At 47.4% G+C, this 18,807-nt stretch overlaps 1 protein-coding gene across 2 annotated transcripts in view; it reads left to right on the top strand.

Moving 5' to 3' along the window:
• Window positions 1-2,122: 2,122 nt before the first annotated feature.
• Window positions 2,123-18,807, top strand: part of CLCN4 (chloride voltage-gated channel 4) — an 80,645-nt gene continuing 63,960 nt past the window's right edge. The window contains exons 1-2 of one of the 2 annotated variants that reach the window (XM_021932886.2): window positions 2,123-2,586; window positions 3,771-4,034. The gene's annotated coding sequence lies outside the window, so the exon portion shown is untranslated. The remainder of the gene's footprint in view (window positions 2,587-3,770; window positions 4,035-18,807) is intronic. The other variant, XM_003917392.5, reaches the window with a different exon arrangement.

Genomic DNA, 18,807 nt, shown 5'->3' with positions numbered 1-18,807 from the left:
ACACACATATATATATATGGGGGCTTGGACACAAAGAGACAATAGGGTCCTTACCTCTAGCTTTTGTAAAACCCACCATTTATAGAATAATTGAATAGTGAGCTTTAATAATTTAATGGTGGGAAAATATCTGTTTTAAAAATATACAGTGCATCCAAATCTATGAAAATTTCCCATCCACCTCTGTGTCCAACCACACAGTTTTCCTCATTAGAGATAATATCCTTAGCAGTTTCCGATGTCTCTTTTCAGAGGTGGTTTGTGGTGTACACACAGATGGGCAATGACACGTCCCACATGCCGGGAGTACTCCCTTTAACGGATTTATAATGAAGCAGAGCTTCCAGCACATCATACAATGGGGAACTCTTGAAAATGGCTGGGAAATGGAACATCTTGGGCATCAAATTATAGTAATTCTAAACCAGGGTTTCTCGGCTTCAGCACTATTGTATTGATATTTTGGGCCAAAATGTTCACTGTCCCGGGAGGTGGGAGTAGGGAGGGAGCTGTCCTGTGCACTGTAGGATGTTCAGCAGCAGCCCTGGCCTCTACCCACTCAATGCCAGGAGCATACGGCTCTTCCCACTCCAGTTGTGGCTGCCAAGAATGTCCCCTGGGGGAAAGGGAGCAACATCACCCCCCATTAAGAACCACTGTTTTAAACCTTGTGTGACATCTGTAGAAAACTGGCAGATAAGAGAAAAAATGTAGAAGATTCAAAGGGACAGGAAAGAGAAATCTGTGAAGACAATGGAAAGAGCCTGTAGTCCCAGTTACTTGGGAGACTGAGGCAGGAGGATTGCTTGAGCCCAGGAATTTGAGGTTGCAGTGGGCCATGATCGTGCCGCTGCACTCCAGCCTGGCAGACAGAGCGAGACCCTGTCTCGAATGAACAAACAAAAAACTCAAAGGTTATTATTCCGTAACTATTGAAAGAATCTTTTCATGAAGGATGGTAATAACCAGCTTTCTATCTCCACACAGGGCAAAATAAGAAGTAGGTTTAAATGGAAGAGAAATTAAAACGACATACAGGTGATTAAATATTAATAACAGCCCCTGAATGGCACTTTCTTTCCTAAAGATCTTCATGAGCAGAATAATCTAGGATGGCTAGGAATTGTTCCCTCAGGGCTTTGTGGTTAAGAGTTCAGAATCTTCAAGTAATGAAATCTGCATTTAAAAATTAGCCAAACCTGTTTATTCCATAATCATGTCTATATGGTGCTTTTAAGAAAACATTTTTTTCTTGCTGTAAAAGCAATACATATTCACTGTGGAAAAGTTAGACAATACCACTAAGCTTAAAAGAAGAAAAATTTAAAACACCCTCATCCCACTAACCAGTGAGATACCATGTTTGATACTTTAGTGAATTCATTTCCTAATAATTTTCTATGTACGTAAAGGTATATGTGTAGATATAAATATACTACACCTACATAGAAACAATGGATCACTCAGCACATAATGCTTTGAAGCTTCCATTTTTTTCCATTTAATCCACTGCCAATGTCTTTTTACATCCGTGTGTACCATCATATTGGTTTTAATTCTTCCCCTGCACAGATGTCTTATAATTTAAAACATCCCCTGTTTTGGAGATTTAACTTGCTTCCTGTGCTTTGAGATCATAAATAATATTGCAGCAAACTTTCCCCAGTCAGGGATTTGCACACCATTCTTCCCCTCCAACCCCCACTCCCCATCCCCCAGGACAAATTCTTGGACATCAAGTTGCTGGAGCACATGATACCAACAGCTGTGGGACCCGGAGTAATTGGTGAAACTGTGTATTTGTAAGGCATTGGGTAGGAAAAAATGCTAAACAGACCACCAGAAAGATTGCTCAATTTACATTCCCATGGGTGGTATTGGTTTTTGCTTTTTTTGGTTTTGTTTTCTAATCTTGGCTAAAATGACAATTTGACAGGCGAGGGTGGAGGGTGTTCAGAGAGCTCTCTCATTCTGTTGAGAATTGCTTGGCCCAGTTATGGGCCTTGTCTGAATTGCCGGTTTGCTGTAATGTTTTTTACAATTGAGCAATCAATTGTAAAAAAAGAGAAGGTGAAACTAACCTACTGCAAAGAAACTGCTCCAGGATGAAGAAGGTTGCCTGTATTTCGTCATTTCAGCCAAGCCGGAACACAGAGCAAGGCTGTCTGCACCGTGCTACTATGCTCTTCAGGCTGCAGGGCATTTTATATACCCACCGCCTCCCATTGATTCTGGAAACTCCGGCCACAGAATTCGTGCAGCCCAGCCCCTGAGGGTGGGGCGTCCTGTCTCCCGGACGCCGGGTTTTCTCTGGACACGAATGCCCCGGGGGTAGGAGGCGAATGACACTGGCACGGCGGGGCTCCGGAGCCAAGAGGTGACCTGGCTGGCTGGGCAGGGCTGAGTGGCTGGGCCGAGCACGTGATGCTCCCAGCCGGCCTCCGGGGCCCTCTGGGCTGAAATCGACATTTGCCTCTGGCAGGAAAATGAGCTTGTCAGTTTCTGCCTCCATTAGACCCTCAACCCAAAGGAGCAGGAGATTTTGGTAGCGTTTAAACTTTGTATCTCAGAATCTGAAAGCGGAAGGTAAGCTGCTTATATCACTCAGAAAAACAAATTTGAGAGGAGTGACCTACACTGCGACTTTGTTGATTTTTAAAATCTGGTGTTGAAAATAATTGATCGCTGTGGGAGTCAAGGGCTGTATTTATCTCCAAATTAGAGATTAACCTTCTGAACAGAAATTTGGTTAATTTAGAGGAAATGATGGTATAAGGGCCAGGGTTAAATATAGAAGGACATGAAAGCTGCTGGAATAAATTGCAAGTAAACTTAACTCTAACCTGCTTGTAAAACAATCTATTTCATGTCTCTTTCAGGGCTGTGAGCAAAGGGAATGTTATAATGGTGATTTTTAACTCAAGTGAAAGTAAATGAATCTATTTGCAATTGGAATATAAATAAAAGCAGTCTTTGCTTTTGTCCTTTTACATTTCAAAAATGCTTGTGTATTTTGGCAAAAGAAAAGTTTATATGTGCACTGCTTAAGTTTGAAATATGCTATTTCAAATTTACAAAATTATCACAGTTGTAATTTTCTAAAGTCTTTCTAGGCAAGGCTGTTTCAGTTGTGAATGAGAAATGTTGACATTGTACATATTTTCTGTGATAGTAAAATGACTCACTTCTTCAGAATGTGATAAAAATTAGAAAATGTGAAATAATGAGTTATTGTGAATTAACTCAAGTCTGAGAGATTAAATGCCTTGCCAGAAGATGTAAGAAAACAGATACACAAATACAGCCATGCTCACGTAATAGTGCTTTATTTTAAATCATCACATATTTAAGTAAGTAGTAGAAATACGTGGTGTCACCATTTTTTTTCCTTTGGTAAATACAAATTAATATTGGAATGCAGCTATTCAGAGTAATCAAAGCATTATTCATCCGTGCAATTAGTATAATGTTCCATAATGAATTGCTTTGAACTAAAGCGTTTGGTATAATAGTCGATATACGGCTTGAAACACAGAAACTCTATGCAAAGTATGTCCATGCTATATTTTGTGTCATTATGATTTGCACAAAATGTTTATTTCTCCACTGCATTTGATAAATACTAGTTTTAAAATAAAACATGAAATTGTATTTGCTTTCACTGTAATCCCCTTATTGCTAATTCTTTCGAAATCCTATTACACGCTTGGAGCCTGTGATAATTTGGATTTCTCCTCCTGTGTGTTGTTTTTCATAATTCTTCGCGAAAGGTCAGGCAAGCTGCACACATCAAGCGAAACGGCCTGAGGGGCGGCCAGCGCGAGGGTTTCTGGCCATCACCCCTCACCTCCCGGGACTTCCAGGGTCTTCCCCCCACCCCGCGCACACCTCCCTGCCTCGCCCGGGAGGCGTCACGTGGCAGCGTGGGGCCCGCCTCCTGGTGATGTCACGGCGCTCGCAGCCGTCGCGCTGAAGAAAGGATGCTCGAGGATGCTGTCCAGGTGGGCGACCGCGGGCGCGATGCGGCACTGCAGGTAAGGGGCGCGCGGCGCCTGGATGCCCTCCCCGGCGCCCCCGGCAGCGCGGTCGCTTCAGGTGGAGCCCGGCCTGCGGGCCTGCAGCCCGGCTGCGCCCCCAGAAACCCAAAGTGGGGCCTCTGGCTGCTGCGGCGCCTGCTGCCCACAGCTGCCTGCTGCAGCTGCACGCACCCGGCGGGGGATGGCCCGTGGCAGGCCCACGCGTGACTTGGGTCTTGGCATGTCCGCCCCGAGAAAGTGGGCAGGGGCCAGACAGAAAGACAGGGGGAGGGGAAAAAAACCCTTCCGGCGGGGAACAAAATCTGAAGTGACCACACTGCATGCATTCTAAGTAGAGAGAGGGGCTTTTAAGAGGTAACTATCAAGTGTTTTCCTAGTGTCATTCTGCTTCTTAAATAATGACATGTTTACTAATTACAGGCCTTTGTCCTCAGTAATTAGCCTCATTTCTTTCAAAGCAAAAGCGGGCTGGGGAATGGAAACTTCTTGGTTAGCAATTTAAGAGCCAGATGTGCAATCTAAATTGCTTTGCATTATTTTGCAAGGTTCCAGCATTTACAGGGCATACGTCAGAAATGTATTTTTTTTTTCTTTCCAGGTGTTTTAAGTAGATTAAAAAAGAACAGTATCCAATAAAATAAAAATAAATTGCAGCTTCCAAAGATAACATGTGAGTGTAAGAGACAGCTACATCTCTAAGAATCAAATGATCTTAAGCAGAGAGTGGGGGTGGAGATAACACCAAAACCTAACAATTCCCAGAGTTCTTTTTAATTCTCTGATAATTCGCTTACTGAATGGAGGGGCTTGATGACTCAGCGACAGATGGAGGGGGGTCAGGTGACTTCAGTTCTAGCATGACAGTGGGTGGGGGATTTTAATGGACTCTTTCTAGAGCGTTTACATTCCTTTCTCAGGGTCAGGAAGAAACTATAGCAGGATGTGTGTGGGCACCCTTGGGGCAGAATGTGGCATTTTTTTCCCCCTCTAAAACCTGACCCTTCTGGAAGGTTTGTTGTCACTAAACTGTATTGGAACTCACATCATGAATAATTTGACCAACCAGCAACGTTGGGGGGCCTGTAAAGCAATGCTATTTCCATCAATAATTGAAGGAGTCATTTCTTTCAGAATTTGGGACACCCAGATGTGTTGCTGCAGTAATTTAGTAACTTGTTTATTGCCATTTTCTTCCTTTGGTTCAGTTTGGTTACACAAATTAAGATCCCTGGGTTCCTGCCCTCCCTTCTCCCCCAGCTCAACCCTAGATAGAGCAAAGCAGATGATAGAGGTGATCTAATAGAGACCTAGATTCCACTTTTGGCTTTGTGACTGTGCAGGCTTGGACATGTCATTTTGTGTCTTTGGGTCTCGGCTATCTTGTCCTCAAAGTAACAAAGGGATTTAGGTCAGGGTGTCTCAACCTTGGCACTACTGGCATTTGGGGCCAGATAACTCCTTGTGGTGAGGCTGTCCTCTGCATTGTAGGATGTTTAGCAGAATCTCTGACCTCCACCTACTAGACGCTACTAGCACCTCCTCCCCCAGTCCCCAGTTGTGACAATGAAAAATGTTGCCAGACATTGCCAAATGTACCCTGAGGGCTCCCTTGCCCCCTGTTGAGAACCACTCATTGGGATGATCTCAAAATGTTCTTTGGGCTCCAAGAATTCATTTTCTTATGATTGGTTTGATGCCAAGCCCTTGATCAGAAATCTGATTCCCTTTCTTAATATCGTATATATTGGAAAACACAATGTGAAGGCGTTTTTATGTTGTGAATTTCCAGAAATAGCTTCTGTGAAAAGGGGAGGAGCTGTGTATATGCCATTTGTAGCTGGGAGGCTAGCTTGGCGGAAAGGAGAGTGTTAGGGAAACAGGAAAAATCAGAGCACTAGATGAATGTGTGTTGAAACCTGCCGGGGCTTCGTGCTCAGCAGACCTGGAGCACATCCCTGGACATACTCACTCTAACCCTGGGTTAGACCTAACAGCTGGGAGTCCATTTCCTTGTCTGCAAAAATGAGAATAACAGTGTCCACTCGGAGGTGTTGTGAGGAAGAAACGACACGATGTCTGGTGCTGGTGCGGGATGTGGTGAGGACAAGAGGGTTGGTAGTGTCTATGCAGCTAGGAGGAGGCAAACACAAACTGCCTGCACCACCAGTGACACGGACACTCGCTTAGGGCAGACATAGTCGCATGCTTTAAGCTTCAGTCCAGGACTTGCATCTAAAGATCTGGCTTTGACACTTGGGAGGGTGACCATGGCTGCATCACTTCACCTCACAGAGCTGCTGTCGGATCTGTAAAGTGGGGCCAGCTGTACTTGCTGACTCTGCTTCCTTGGCTGTTGGGGAGGGACGGACGGAAGTGAGAGGGTCTGCAGGCTGGGAAACTCCCGAGAGACAGGAATCAGGGATGGTAGCAGCGTAGCAAGGGGGGTACATGTTTACTCTGTGTGTGTGTGTGTGTGTGTGTGTATATGTGGCAGGGGGGCGGGGCTTAGAATGGCCAGAAAACATTTCCTTGTGCCCCAGGCTTGGGACTTTGATGTGTCCCTCCCCTGTGTTCCCTTGCCATCAGCTTGCTCTCTCTCTCTCTCTCTATCTCATCTTTCCTGGCACCATGAAAATGGTCTCCTGGGGGAGGTAGAAAAGCCCTGGCGGGGGAGGTTGGCCTTCGGTGAGGAAGACCACTGTGCAGAGGGCTGGGGTGAGAGCAGCTGGTGCCATCCACTCCCCATGCCACTGTCCTCACAGGCTTCAGTCCACGGTCATCCCAGGGCAGGCCTGTCACGCTCCTGTGTGCCTCTGGTGGGCTTGGTGCTCTGTGGGAGCCATCTGGCCTTGTCTCTTCAACAAGGCAATATCATGAAAGAAAATTTTGAAAAGGGAGATGGGGTATTCTCCATCAAATGAGACTTAAGAGATGGAATAGCCAAATATCACTGTGGCCCTCGATTGGATTCGGCCCAAACGAACGTGTAACAGGCATTTTGGGGACGCCTGGAGATGCTTTGATGTGACTGGCTATCAGGTGCCACTAGGAGACTGCTGCTGCTTTGATTAGATGTGACAGTCTGTGATGTGGTTGGCAGCCCCTCAGACACAGTGATCCCCACCCCTGGCAGCTGCAACTTGGCATCACCCTCTCCCTTGAGGTTTGGGCTGGACAAAGTAATGAACTTCCAATGAATATGTCTAGCAGGGGGCGGGGGGTGGCACTTCCACCATGAGGGTGTAAAGGAGCTTCCACCTGGGATGTATTTTCTCTCTTGGGTTGCTTACACTGAAGCTGCCATGTCGTGATCAGGCCTACAGAAGGGTCCATTTGCCGTGGTGAGGACCTGAGGTCCATTCCAACAGCCTGAGAAGAACTGAGACCTGCTGATGGTGTGAGGGTGTGAGTGGGCTTGGAGGCAGACCCTTCAGGCCCAGATGAGTCTTTTTTTTTTTTTTTTTTTTGAGACAGAGTCTCAGTCTGTTGCCCAAGCTGCAGTGCAGTGGTGGTGATCTCGCCTCACTGCAACCTCTGCCTCTCAGGTTCACGTGATTGTCATGCCTCATCCTCCCCAGTAGCTAGGAATGCAGGGACACACCATCACAGCTGGCTAATTTTTGTGTTTTTAGTAGAGATGGGATTTTGCCATGTTGGATCTGGTCTTGAACTCCTGACCTCAGGTGATCTGCCCACCTTGGCCTCCCAAAGTGCTGGGATTACAGGTATGAGCTACTATACCCAGCCCCAGTTGAGTCTTGAGATGCTTGCAGCCCTTCGAGACACCTTGAGCTGAGGCGCCAGCTAAACTACTCCAGGGTTCTTGACACAGAAACAGTGACATGAGACATGTTTGTGTCCTGCTGCTATGCTTTGGGGTAATTTGTTAGGCAGCAATAGATAGCTACTACATGTGTTTATGTAGAAAAGTATTATTTTTTAGAGATGTCTACTAAAGTGTTTAGACATAAAGTGTCATGGTGGCAATAATTTACTTTTTTTCTTGTTTAAATTTTTTTTTGAGATCTCTTTAATGTATGACTTAATAGGAGACAGATGAATTCTCATACTTGGTTCCACATTCAATCTGTTTTAATATCGCATGTCATGTAGCCTCTGGAAAATTCCATTGTATGCTCATGAGAGAATGAACTTAGAAAAAGGCAAATAACAATGTCAGAATATTGTGAAATGTTTTTGACATCATGGAGTCCCTTAAAGGGTCTTGGGGAGCCCAAGGAATCCCCAGACCACACTTTGAAAACCAGGCTTCAAGATCAATAATTTACTTGTAAATGGTTCAGTTAAATGAAGAGAGAGAAAGAGATAAAGCAGATAGAGCCAAATGTGAACAATTGTTCAGTCTGATTGGTGTTATTCATTCTGGATGATGTTCTGTGTAATTGAAAATGTTCATAATAAAAAGTTAAGAAAAAAGAAAAGAAATGTAGACCCTTAGACACGTTGGGGATTCTGATTGAATAGGTCTGGGGGTGAAGCCCAGGGCTTAACCTGTGCTCCAGGTGCCCCCATCACATGGGCCAGAGCCCCCAGGCACTTTGCCCCAGAGGTCCTCACCTTATCTGCCTCCTCTCCACCTGTCAGCCTTGCAGTAGCAGACCAAAGGGGTTTAGTGTGATGACGCATCTATTCTACCAACCTGGGGGAAGAGGTGTGTGGGGACAGTCCCCCCTCCTATCCCTTCCCCCATACACACTTTCCCTTGGTAACAAGACCTTTGTTTAACCACATTTTCAGTGGGTGGTTTTTTTATGTGCAGGAATGGTTTTTTTTTTTTTTTTTAAATGACTTCCATTTCTTTTCTTTTCTTTTCTTTTTTTGAGATGGAATTTTCTGTCACCCAGGCTGGTTTTGGTGGCTTGATCTCGGCTCATTGCAACCTCCACCTCCCAGGTTCAAGCGATTCTCCTGCCTCAGCCTCCCTGTAGCTGGGATTACAGGCACGCACCACCACGCCTGGCTAATTTTTGTATTTTTAGTAGAGACGGGTTTCACCATGTTATCCAGGCTGGTCTCGAACTCCTGACCTCAGGTGATCTGCCCGCCTCGGCCTCCCAAAGTGCTGGGATTATAGGCTTGAGCCACTGCTCCCAGCCCCTTAATTACTTCTTCATTCAGCAAATATTCCTTGGGTCTGTGCGTCTAGGCCAGGGTTTCTCAACCTTGACACTATGGACGTTAGGGTCCAGATGATTCAATTTTATGGGGGGCTATTCTGGGCAATATAGGGTGTTGAGCAGCATCCCTGGCCACCATCCACTAGATGCCAGTAGCACCCCCTCTCCCAGTTGTAATAACCAAAAATGTCTCTAGACATTGCCAAATGTCTGCTGTGGGACAGTATTGCCCCCAGTTGAGTCCTACAAGTCTAGGCAGTGGGATACATGGTGGGACCAAATGGACAAGGTTCTTACCCTCACGGGACTGATTTGAGCTGAGGGAAGAGGAAATAGCTGTTGGACAGGCTGTGTGTTGACTGAAAGGATGGACAGCAAAGGATGCACAGCACTGGACTCCAAACGCTGGTTAAGGAGGGCAAGAAGGCCTCTCTGAGGGGGTTGCACTTGAGCAGAGATCCGAATGGAGAGAGAGCCTCTTGAGCACAGTGGGCTGAGTGCTCAGGGCTGAGGGAACAGCCAGTGCAAAGGCCCTGAGGCAGGGCAGGACAGAAAGCGTTTGCGGAAAGCAGGGAAATCAGCATGTGCAAAGAAGAGCGACCCAGAGAGCAGGGATGGGGAAAGGTACTCAGAGGGTCGCAGGGGGCAGGCCATCCTGGAACTGGCAGTCGTGGTGTCAACCCTGGATTGTCCTCAGTGTAATGGAAAGCCACTGGATGCTCCTGTGTTGGGGAGTGACATGTTGAGACTGGGTTAAAAGGACTGGCTGCTGTCAGGAGCAGTGTCAGAGGTGGGTGAGAGAGAAAGCAGGGCGGCCAGCAAGGAGGCTAGGAGGTGAGAATGGAGGCCAGATGGGGAGTGGCCAGGGTGACCAGGTGAGTTGGACTGAGCAGCTAACCTCTTTAGCAGCAATGTTGTCATAGGTGCCAGAGTGGGCCCTTGGTGATCAAAGAAGCCTGGCGTAGGAGGGTCACATGGTAGCATGTAACTACAGGGCAGGACGTGGAGGCTGCACACGTGTCCTCATGCACCCAGCTCAGTCGCATCATCACCTTTGATGGGCGGTGCCTCCCAGGGACAGCAGAGGAAATGGCCATGCACATTCCCACATGACACCTGAAAAGCTCTCTTTCCAGCTTCTTGTGGCTGAAGTCTCCCAAGCTGTCAGGCCACCGGTGGCTCTGGTGATTTTGGCTACACAGCTTGCTTGCTGTCCTCGGGCCCAGCACATTTGTTCTTGCCACTGAGTCTCTGAATTGGCTGTTCTCGGTGGCTGGGGGGTCAAACCCCACACCTGTTCCCTTGTTGCCTTCTCCAAGTGGCCCTCATTGCTCTGCACTGCCTGTTGCGTGCACTCCTGTGGGATGCAGTGACCTGCAGTAGGGGGTTCACAGAAGCCCCTGCCTGCTGGCTTGCCATCTTCACACTGTTCTTGACAGGGTCCTGCCCTGCCCCAGGGCCTTTGCACTGGCTGTTCCCTCAGCCCTGAGCACTCAGCCTCCTCGTATTCAACAGAGAGCCTGCTGTTGCCTGGGTCGAAAGTAGATGTGAGGCCGGAGCCTTCCTCACAGAAGGGACTTGAAACTCTCTTGAAGCTGCAGGAGAGTACTGGAAGGCTGGGGTCAGGCCCTTGACCTGCCCTGAGGACGGCACATGGGAACAACAGGGTCATGAAGGAGAGGCTGCAGGTGGGCACTCCCCTTGAGGATGGTGTTCCGCTCTTCCCATCTGCGGCAGTTGGGGCACCCAGGATGGGTCTGGGGTTTGCTGATGTAAGAGCCACCCTGACACCGTGTTTCTTTGTCGGGGAGGCTGCTCCTGGCCCTGGGTGCTGGGCCTGCGGCTCCTCTCTGTGGCTGCTGCCCCACTGGGCCTTGCCTGCAGTTTTGCGATGCTTCCTGATGGCCTGACTGTGTCTTCCTACTTCTTGGCTCTTTGCTTCCCTTCTGGGTTGATTTGGCTAAATGTGAAAGTTATTTTTCGCCCTCCACTCTAACCCTTGGAGGCACTGGTTGGGTGAAAAGGCCTTTGTGGTTAGCAGATAGGAGGCCCAACCGCCACCATGACAGCTGGGAGATTGTTTCTCTTAGCTTAGTCACACCATGCACCAGCTCCCCTTTTACCCCAAACATGGGAATTGGCTCAAATGTCAGCCCCTGTGTTGGTCAGAGTGGCCTGCCTGTCTTCACCATGGCGTCCCAGGACACCAGGAACAGCACATGAACGCTGTTTTGGGTGCCTTCCAGCATGTAGCCTTTACACACTTGCTAGTCATGAGTGGCTCCTGAAATTTTCTTTTTATCCATGGAGGGGGTGTGAACCTTGGGTAAGCACAAGATAGGTTGTTGTGGAGAAAACCTGTCAGAAAATGGTGAAGGGAAGGCCAGGCCGTGGAGGTGCCAGAAGAGTGAGGGATTTCCCATCTGCACTGTCTTCAGCAGCTGTGATGGCTTGAACTATGTCCCCACGAAATTCAGAGATTGAAGTCCTAACTTTCAGTACTTCAAGATGTGACCTTATTTGGAGATAGGGCCTTTACAGAGGTCATCAGAGTGAAATGAAGGCATCAGCAGCGTACATCCCTCCATCTCAGACTTCTGGCCTCCGGAACTGGGAGAAAACCCTCTTCTGTTATCTGAGCCGCCCAGTTCGTGACACTTGGTTACGGCAGCCCTAGCAAACACGTGCAGCAGCATTTTTTGTGGGTGTGTGAGAGGGCAACCCGGGGGCCTTTCATTAAGCTATTCTCACACGGTTTAGGAGAAACATGGCCCCCAGTGCCCTCTCCATGGAGGCACGTGGCTCTGGGTCCTGAGGTGGCAGAGGCCTGCCTGCTGTTGTGGAGAAAGGCCCCTGGACCTGGGCTGGATCCGGCTGCCCCTCACTGTGTGTGAGACTTAACCTCTGTGCCGCAGTTTGCTTCTTTGTAACTTATCTGTAACGTGGGCCTAAGGGAGGCAGTACTTCATACACGGGGGTAGTGCTTAGAATGAAGCCAGGTACACTGAGCCCTGTACAAAGGCGTTGTGATTATTATTATGGGAAGAAGTCTCTGGGGAAATTCCAAACCCTTGGCTCTTGGCACCAGCAACACAAACACCTCACGGCCCAGCCCTCCTGCCCCTGGGATGGGGATGTGAGAACACTGAGGCCATTGTGTCACCCGAGGCCACATGTGGTTGGTCTCATCCTGTTTCCAACACGTGGGCTGGGTTTCAACGTGGAACGAACGACTGCATGGCCCTGGGTCCATAGGAACCCTGCCATGGTCACACACCAGCTGCCCAGTCCTATGGAAGCCAGACTGTGGTTGAAGAAACACAGAGAGTGCTGGGGGCAGGGCCAGGGGCCGGGGAGGAAGTGGGAGGAGGAAAAAGGAAGTGTCTCTGCTGGCTTGAGGCAGAATTTTGAAACAGGCACAGTTTCTTTCTGAGCATCCTTTTGCTCTGAGCTTCCCCCTGTTTGAACCTCCTTGGTCGTGTGGCCCTCCACCCCTCACTGGGGGCCACCACCTGGCTCCCATCACTGTCAGTGCCTTCCTGTCTTCTCCCCTCTGGTGTTTGGAGGGTTAGCTGGGAGGGGTGGAATGAGTCCTGGCCACCTCATCATCCTAAAGGTGTCCGCATTTTAAAACCAGGACTCAAAATGATTACAAATGAAATGGAAATTCCTGGTGTTTCAGGCAAGGTGGAATAAGGCAGTGAAAAGCTTTGGTATTGGAGCCAGCCTCCAAGATGGGCCTCGACCATCCTACCTCCGGGTGTTCACGCTCATGTGTGGTCCCCTCCCATATGGAACCATTCAGGGCTGACCTGTGTCACCAATAGGATACCGTGGAAGCGACAGTGTGTGACTTCCAAAGCTAGGTCATTAGAGACCGTCCTGGTTCTCTTGGACCACCCCCTCTGGAGAAAGCCAACTGCCATGTCATGGGGACATTCAAGCCATCCTGTGGGGATGTCGGCGAGCAAGTTGGTTGCTATGTGAGGGAGCCGCTGTCCAGCTTTCAGGTGACAGCAGCCCGGGCTGACATCCTGACCACAACCTCCTGAGAGACGCTGAGCCAGAAAGACCCAGCCACACTGCTCCCCACTTCCTGACACATAGAAACTGTGAATGGTCAGTGTAAATGGTAGTTAGTGATGCAGCATCAGATAACTGATATGACTGGTAAGGGTCCAAAGCTTTCCTGGAGGGGAGGCCCAGTGCTGGTCTCTCCTTGGCTTAACTCCCCAGGCTGTTGCCATAGCTGCCTTTGTTTTGCCCCTTCTGAAGCTCCAGTTTTCTCTGATCGTTCCATAGTTGTTCATGGTATTTTCTCTCTCTTTCATTCCCGGGTTGGAGAGGAGAGGAGAGGAGCTTCATGCAAAGTTTAGGTCTATTGATGATAAGTTAGGGCATATTGAGGATGAGTTTGGGTATATAGATTTTTAGTAAATGGGCAACGGCCTGTATTTCATGAAAATGTATATCCCGTGTATCTCTTTATAGCCTGGAGACTTCAGTAAAATATTCCCCAAATGCCAATGGGGTTTGGCTGGGCATTACTTTGGGCTCTCGGCATTTACAGATGCAGGAGGTCATTTTTGACGCGAGCAGCCCCCTTTCCTCCAGCACCAGGGAAACATGCCACAGCCTGTAATGCAGCGTGGAGCGCATGCCCTCTGCCCGCTGCACAGGGGATTTGCCGACTCCAGCGCCTTTGCTTCGTCAGGGCTTTCAGACTTCTGACCTCAATTATTTCAATGGGAGGTCATTTTTGCAAGAGAGGATGCAATGGGTGTTTGAAAAGAGAAAGTATTTCACAGGCACTTCAAAGAAGTGTTGCAAGCATGCCAATGAAAAACCTCACTTTTGTAAAGTGAAGCAGTGAGATTTAATTTCAGCTGATGGCTTGTTTGGATTGCCTTTGGTCAACTTTTAATTGAAATCCGTGTGCAGAAAAGTGCATAAAGGGTAAGTGTGCAGCTTGATGAATTGTCACAAGGTGAACACACCTGGGTAACAGTGCCCAGATCCAAAAATGGAACATGACCAGCTCCCAGAAGCCACCCTCATGTCCACTTCCAAGGGTAACTGCTATCCTGAATAACACCACCGGTTCCTTCTGCTTGTCTGGAACTTTATAGGGATGGAATCACGGATCCCTTTGTGTCTGCTTTTCTTTGTGTCTTTCTTTTACTTGACATTAAGCTTGTGAGCTTCATTCTTATCATGGGATAGAGTGGTACCTCTTTCCTCCTCATAGCCCTATATAGCCTAATAGCTTTCTTTGTATGTAAAGTGTCTCTTTTCTCTCACTGCTTTTAAGAGATCCTCTTTTTCACTTGTTTAACAATTCAATTATGATATGCCTTAGTGTAGTTTTCTTTTTTGTGTGTGTGCTTGGGGTTTGTTGAGCTTCTTCTATCTATGGGATTATATAGTCTAATAGCTTAAATCTTTGTGTAAACAAGATTTCCTATATTGAATGTTCTGGTCAGTGTATCTACATTTATTTCAGAGAAACTTCTTGAGAGACCTTAAAGGGATTTTTAAGCCAGTTTCCCTCTCAAGCTCTCACCTCCTCCAATTGTATAAAAACAGTGAAGGGTTTGTCTTGTTGGGTTGATAAGAAATCGTCAGCTTGTAGTGCTTTTAGCCTCTGTTATGGGTCCAGAGTCCATTCCCTCAGGCTCCATTGATTCTGTGTTCAATGCCTGTGGCTGGATATCAGGAGGGCGCCTGTTTTTGTCAGCCCAACTTTTTTCATGAATGAAAAGTAACAAGGGAAACAAGATGAATTCAGAAAAAAAAAAAAAAAAGAGAAACAGTAAGGAAAGGCAAAGTATGCCCTTCAGACAGGCATTGCTACAAATTGTTATTATTATTTTTTTTAATATTTTCTGTTTTTCTTTTTTAAAATTTTTAATTTTGCTACAAATTATAAAACTGGTGGGTGACGGTGGGTGTTTCAAAACCACTCACGTTTGACATGGTAGTGACTTCAGGCTGGCCTACATAGCCTTTTGTTCTCTGTACATGTACAGATAAAACATCTTTCTTACCTTGATTCTTTTTTTTTCTTTTTTTGAGATGGAGTCTTGCTCTGTTGCCCAGGCTGGAGTGCAGTGGTGTTATCTTGGCTCACTGCAAGCTCCGCCTCCTGGGTTCAAGCGATTCTCCTGCCTCAGCCTCCTAAGTAGCTGGGATTACAGGCGTGCACCACCACGCCTGGCTAGTTTTGTATTTTTAGTAGAGATGGGGTTTCACCATGTTGGCCAGGCTGGTCTTGAACTCCTGACCTCAGGTGGTCCACCTGCCTCAGCCTCCCAAAGTGCTGGGATTACAGGCATAAGCCACCACGCCCGGCCTCTTATCTTGATTCTTGAGCATGTCTATGCAGTGATGTCCAAAGCATTCAATAGCTGACTACTTGATAGAGTTTTACATCTATTGATGGATATAGTATTAATAACACTCCTTGTAGAATAGAGGTAGTATGTGTGCCTGGCTAAGCTTTTTGTGGCTTAGTGGACACTATTTCTATATCGCAAACACTTCATTTTATGCAGGTCCAGATAGTAAACAGAGATGAGTAACACAGGCCTTTGCCCTCAAGGAGCTCACAGCCTAATAAGGGAGGAAACATGTTTGTAAATAATCATTTGAACAAAATGCAGTTTCTAAGTAAGATTGATGTTAAAAATATTAATAGTATAAACAATATTAAAAATTTTAGTGATTAAAACACAACGGCAAGGATGTAGGTCATGAAATGAGTGGAAAATAGGAAGGGAACAAAAGGTTATACTAGGCCAGTGGCTCTTAATGTGCAGCCCCTGGATCAGCTGCAGCAGCCTCCCTTGGGAGCTTGTTAGAAATGCAGATTCCCCAGCCCCATCCAAGCCTTGCTGGATCTGAAACTCTGAGAATGGGACCTGACAGCCTGGGTTTCCCCAGCCCTCCTGGTAATGCTGATGCACGTTCAAGCTGGAGAACCACTGGTTTAGACAGTGATAAGCCACCAGGGTTCTGTCAGGAAGCCTAGGACAGGCCATTTTAGTGCTCATGTTGTCCCCCTAATTGCCAGAAGCCTCAGCACAGCTTGGACCCTTTTGTTAGGGGACTGATCTTTGTCGGCAATCAATAAAGTATATTAGGGAGTTTTTCTGAATTTTTTTTTTTTTGAGACAAGAGTTTCACTGTGTCACCCAGGCTGGAGTGCAGTGGCGCAATCTCGGCTCACTGCAACCTCTGCCTCCTGGGTTCAAGAGATTCTCTTGCCTCAGCCTCCGGAGTAGCTGCTGGGATTATAGGTGCCTGCCACCATGACTGGCTAATTTTTGTATTTTTAGTAGAGACAGGGGTTTTACCATGTTGGCCAGGCTGGTCTCGAACTCCTGACTTCAGGTGATCCACCCACCTCAGCCTCCCAAAGTGCTGGGGTTACAGGCATGAGCCACCGTGCCCAGCTCTGAATTCTTAAATGAAGGGAAAGTTTTATTTTGCCTAACTAGTACAGCTTACCACTTTTGTTTCTTTTATGGATTGAGTTTTTGATGTTATTTCTAATAACTCTTTGCCTAGCCCTAGGTTTTGCCCATTTGTGTAGGAGGGGTAAAGATCACTCACATGGGTTTACACAGGCAAGGGCATAACTGGCTGAAGAAATATAAAATGCCATGTGATGCTGCTTTCGTTTGGGTCCTTGCAGAAGTGGAACCTGAAATGAGGTTTCTGGTACAAGCTGACTTGGGAGGGGAGTGGGGAAATGAGACTAGGAAAGGAAGGCAGCCATTAGGGCCGGGCTGTTAATGTCACCCAATGGGTGACTGGAGCTTAATTCCACACTTGGAAACTAGGAAATGGTGCTCGCTGTGTCATGGGCCCCCAAGATCACCACTGGGTGGTCCGGTGATTTCCTAGGAGGGCTTATAAAGCTTGACACATGTCATATGCATGGCTATGATTTAGTACAGCGAGAGAACACAGAGAAAAATCCACAAAGGGAAAAAGGCTTATGGGGCGAAGTCTGGAGAAAAGCAGGCACGTGTCTCCAAGAGTCCTCTCTCAGTGGAGTCACACAGAACATGCCTACTCCTGCCCATCGTCAGTTGAGACAACATGTGTGAAATGTCCACCACGGAAGCTCCTTAGAGACTCAGCGCCTGGGATTTTTATTGGGGGCTGCTCAAATAGGCATCCTCTGCCTAGCACACATCAAAATTCCAGACTCCCAGAGAGAAAGCAGGCATTCAGCATAGATCACAGCATTTGGACAAAGAGTTTAGGCACAGTGAGCCACTCTTACCAGCTCTGGGAATGGTGGGAACCCTCCCAAAATACAAATTCCCAGATGCCAGCCAAGGGCCAACCTTGCAAACAGGACTTCCTAAGGAAAGCAGTCTCAGGTCTGCTATATTACGTGTTTTCTGCACAGGTACAAAGCACATTCCTTGAAATAATCTCATTTAAGGGACAAGGGAGTGGAACATTTGAAGATGTCTGGTTTTCTCCAGACTTTGCCCCGCAAGCCTTTTCCCTCGAGAGTCAGTTCTTGAGAGTCATCGATTAATACCTATTCCCAATAATGCACTTCAGGCATGCCATGTGAGCAGAGCCACCTTCTGTGCGTCTCAAAACAATGACAGTGACCTCAGACTAAGCGATATGGTTAGAAATTAGCTAGAGCTTACTGGAAGGTTTTGAGTGATATGAGTGGGGCGCTGGCAGCATCAGATATAGTAGTTATTCTAGAAATTGGATGGGGACAACAGAGCCATGTGTATAGGGTAGTTCACGTGCCTGGGGTCGTGTGGCAGTATTGTAACTGAATGAAGAGGTCAAGGCTTCCCTCTAACCTCCTTAGGTAGATGTCTCCTTCCTGTGTCTGCTCATTGGAGGAATGGGAAAGTGTGTGTGTGTGTGTGTGTGTGTGTGTGTGGGAGAGAGAGAGAGAGCGCGCGTGTGTGCGTGTGTGTGTGTGTATGTGAGCATTGTCGGGGCAGAAAATCCTGGTACATTTGCTGTATTTTAAACTTCCATTTCTAATCTTTCAGTTCTGAGCAGCGTGAATAGGCAGATAAACAAATGTTTGCTATAGCCTCAAACATTCATGCCAGAACATTTTTTTCCGTCCTTCCACACAAGTAAATTAAGAGAACAGTGCTCTGTTGTATAATTTGAAGGTGGCTACTAATTTGCATTGGATTGCATTTCTTAAGCATGTTTATATTATTTGAGGAGCAGGAGACTGGCTGGCCTGGCCGCCCCCGGAGGAGGCACTTGTGGGGAAGCTTTGAAGCTGGAGCAGGAAGGAGTGAAATGACACAGTCTGATGATGATCACGGTAATGCAGGCCTTGCAGCCTGGCGACATTCTTCAAAGGCAACTAACTGCAAGACTGCCCTCTTCCCCTCCCTTCTCAGACATCTCCAAGACCCTGCCAGCCGCCAGATGAAACCAATCTTCCTAGAGCCTCATGTGGTGGTCTCAGGCATCGCTTGGGAGTGCCTTAGAAATTCGGAGTCTCAAATGTAGTCTTGGGCCACACCCCAGCTCTCCAGGATCAGAATCTGCCGTTTAATAAGGCCCTAAGGGATGCGTGGCTCATCCAGGCCGGAGTCAGATCTCATCTGAGGCCGCACATT

The sequence above is a fragment of the Papio anubis genome, chromosome X (assembly GCF_008728515.1).
Source record: "Papio anubis isolate 15944 chromosome X, Panubis1.0, whole genome shotgun sequence".
Taxonomy (NCBI): domain Eukaryota; kingdom Metazoa; phylum Chordata; class Mammalia; order Primates; family Cercopithecidae; genus Papio; species Papio anubis.
This window is presented reverse-complemented; position numbering and strand designations above follow the sequence as displayed.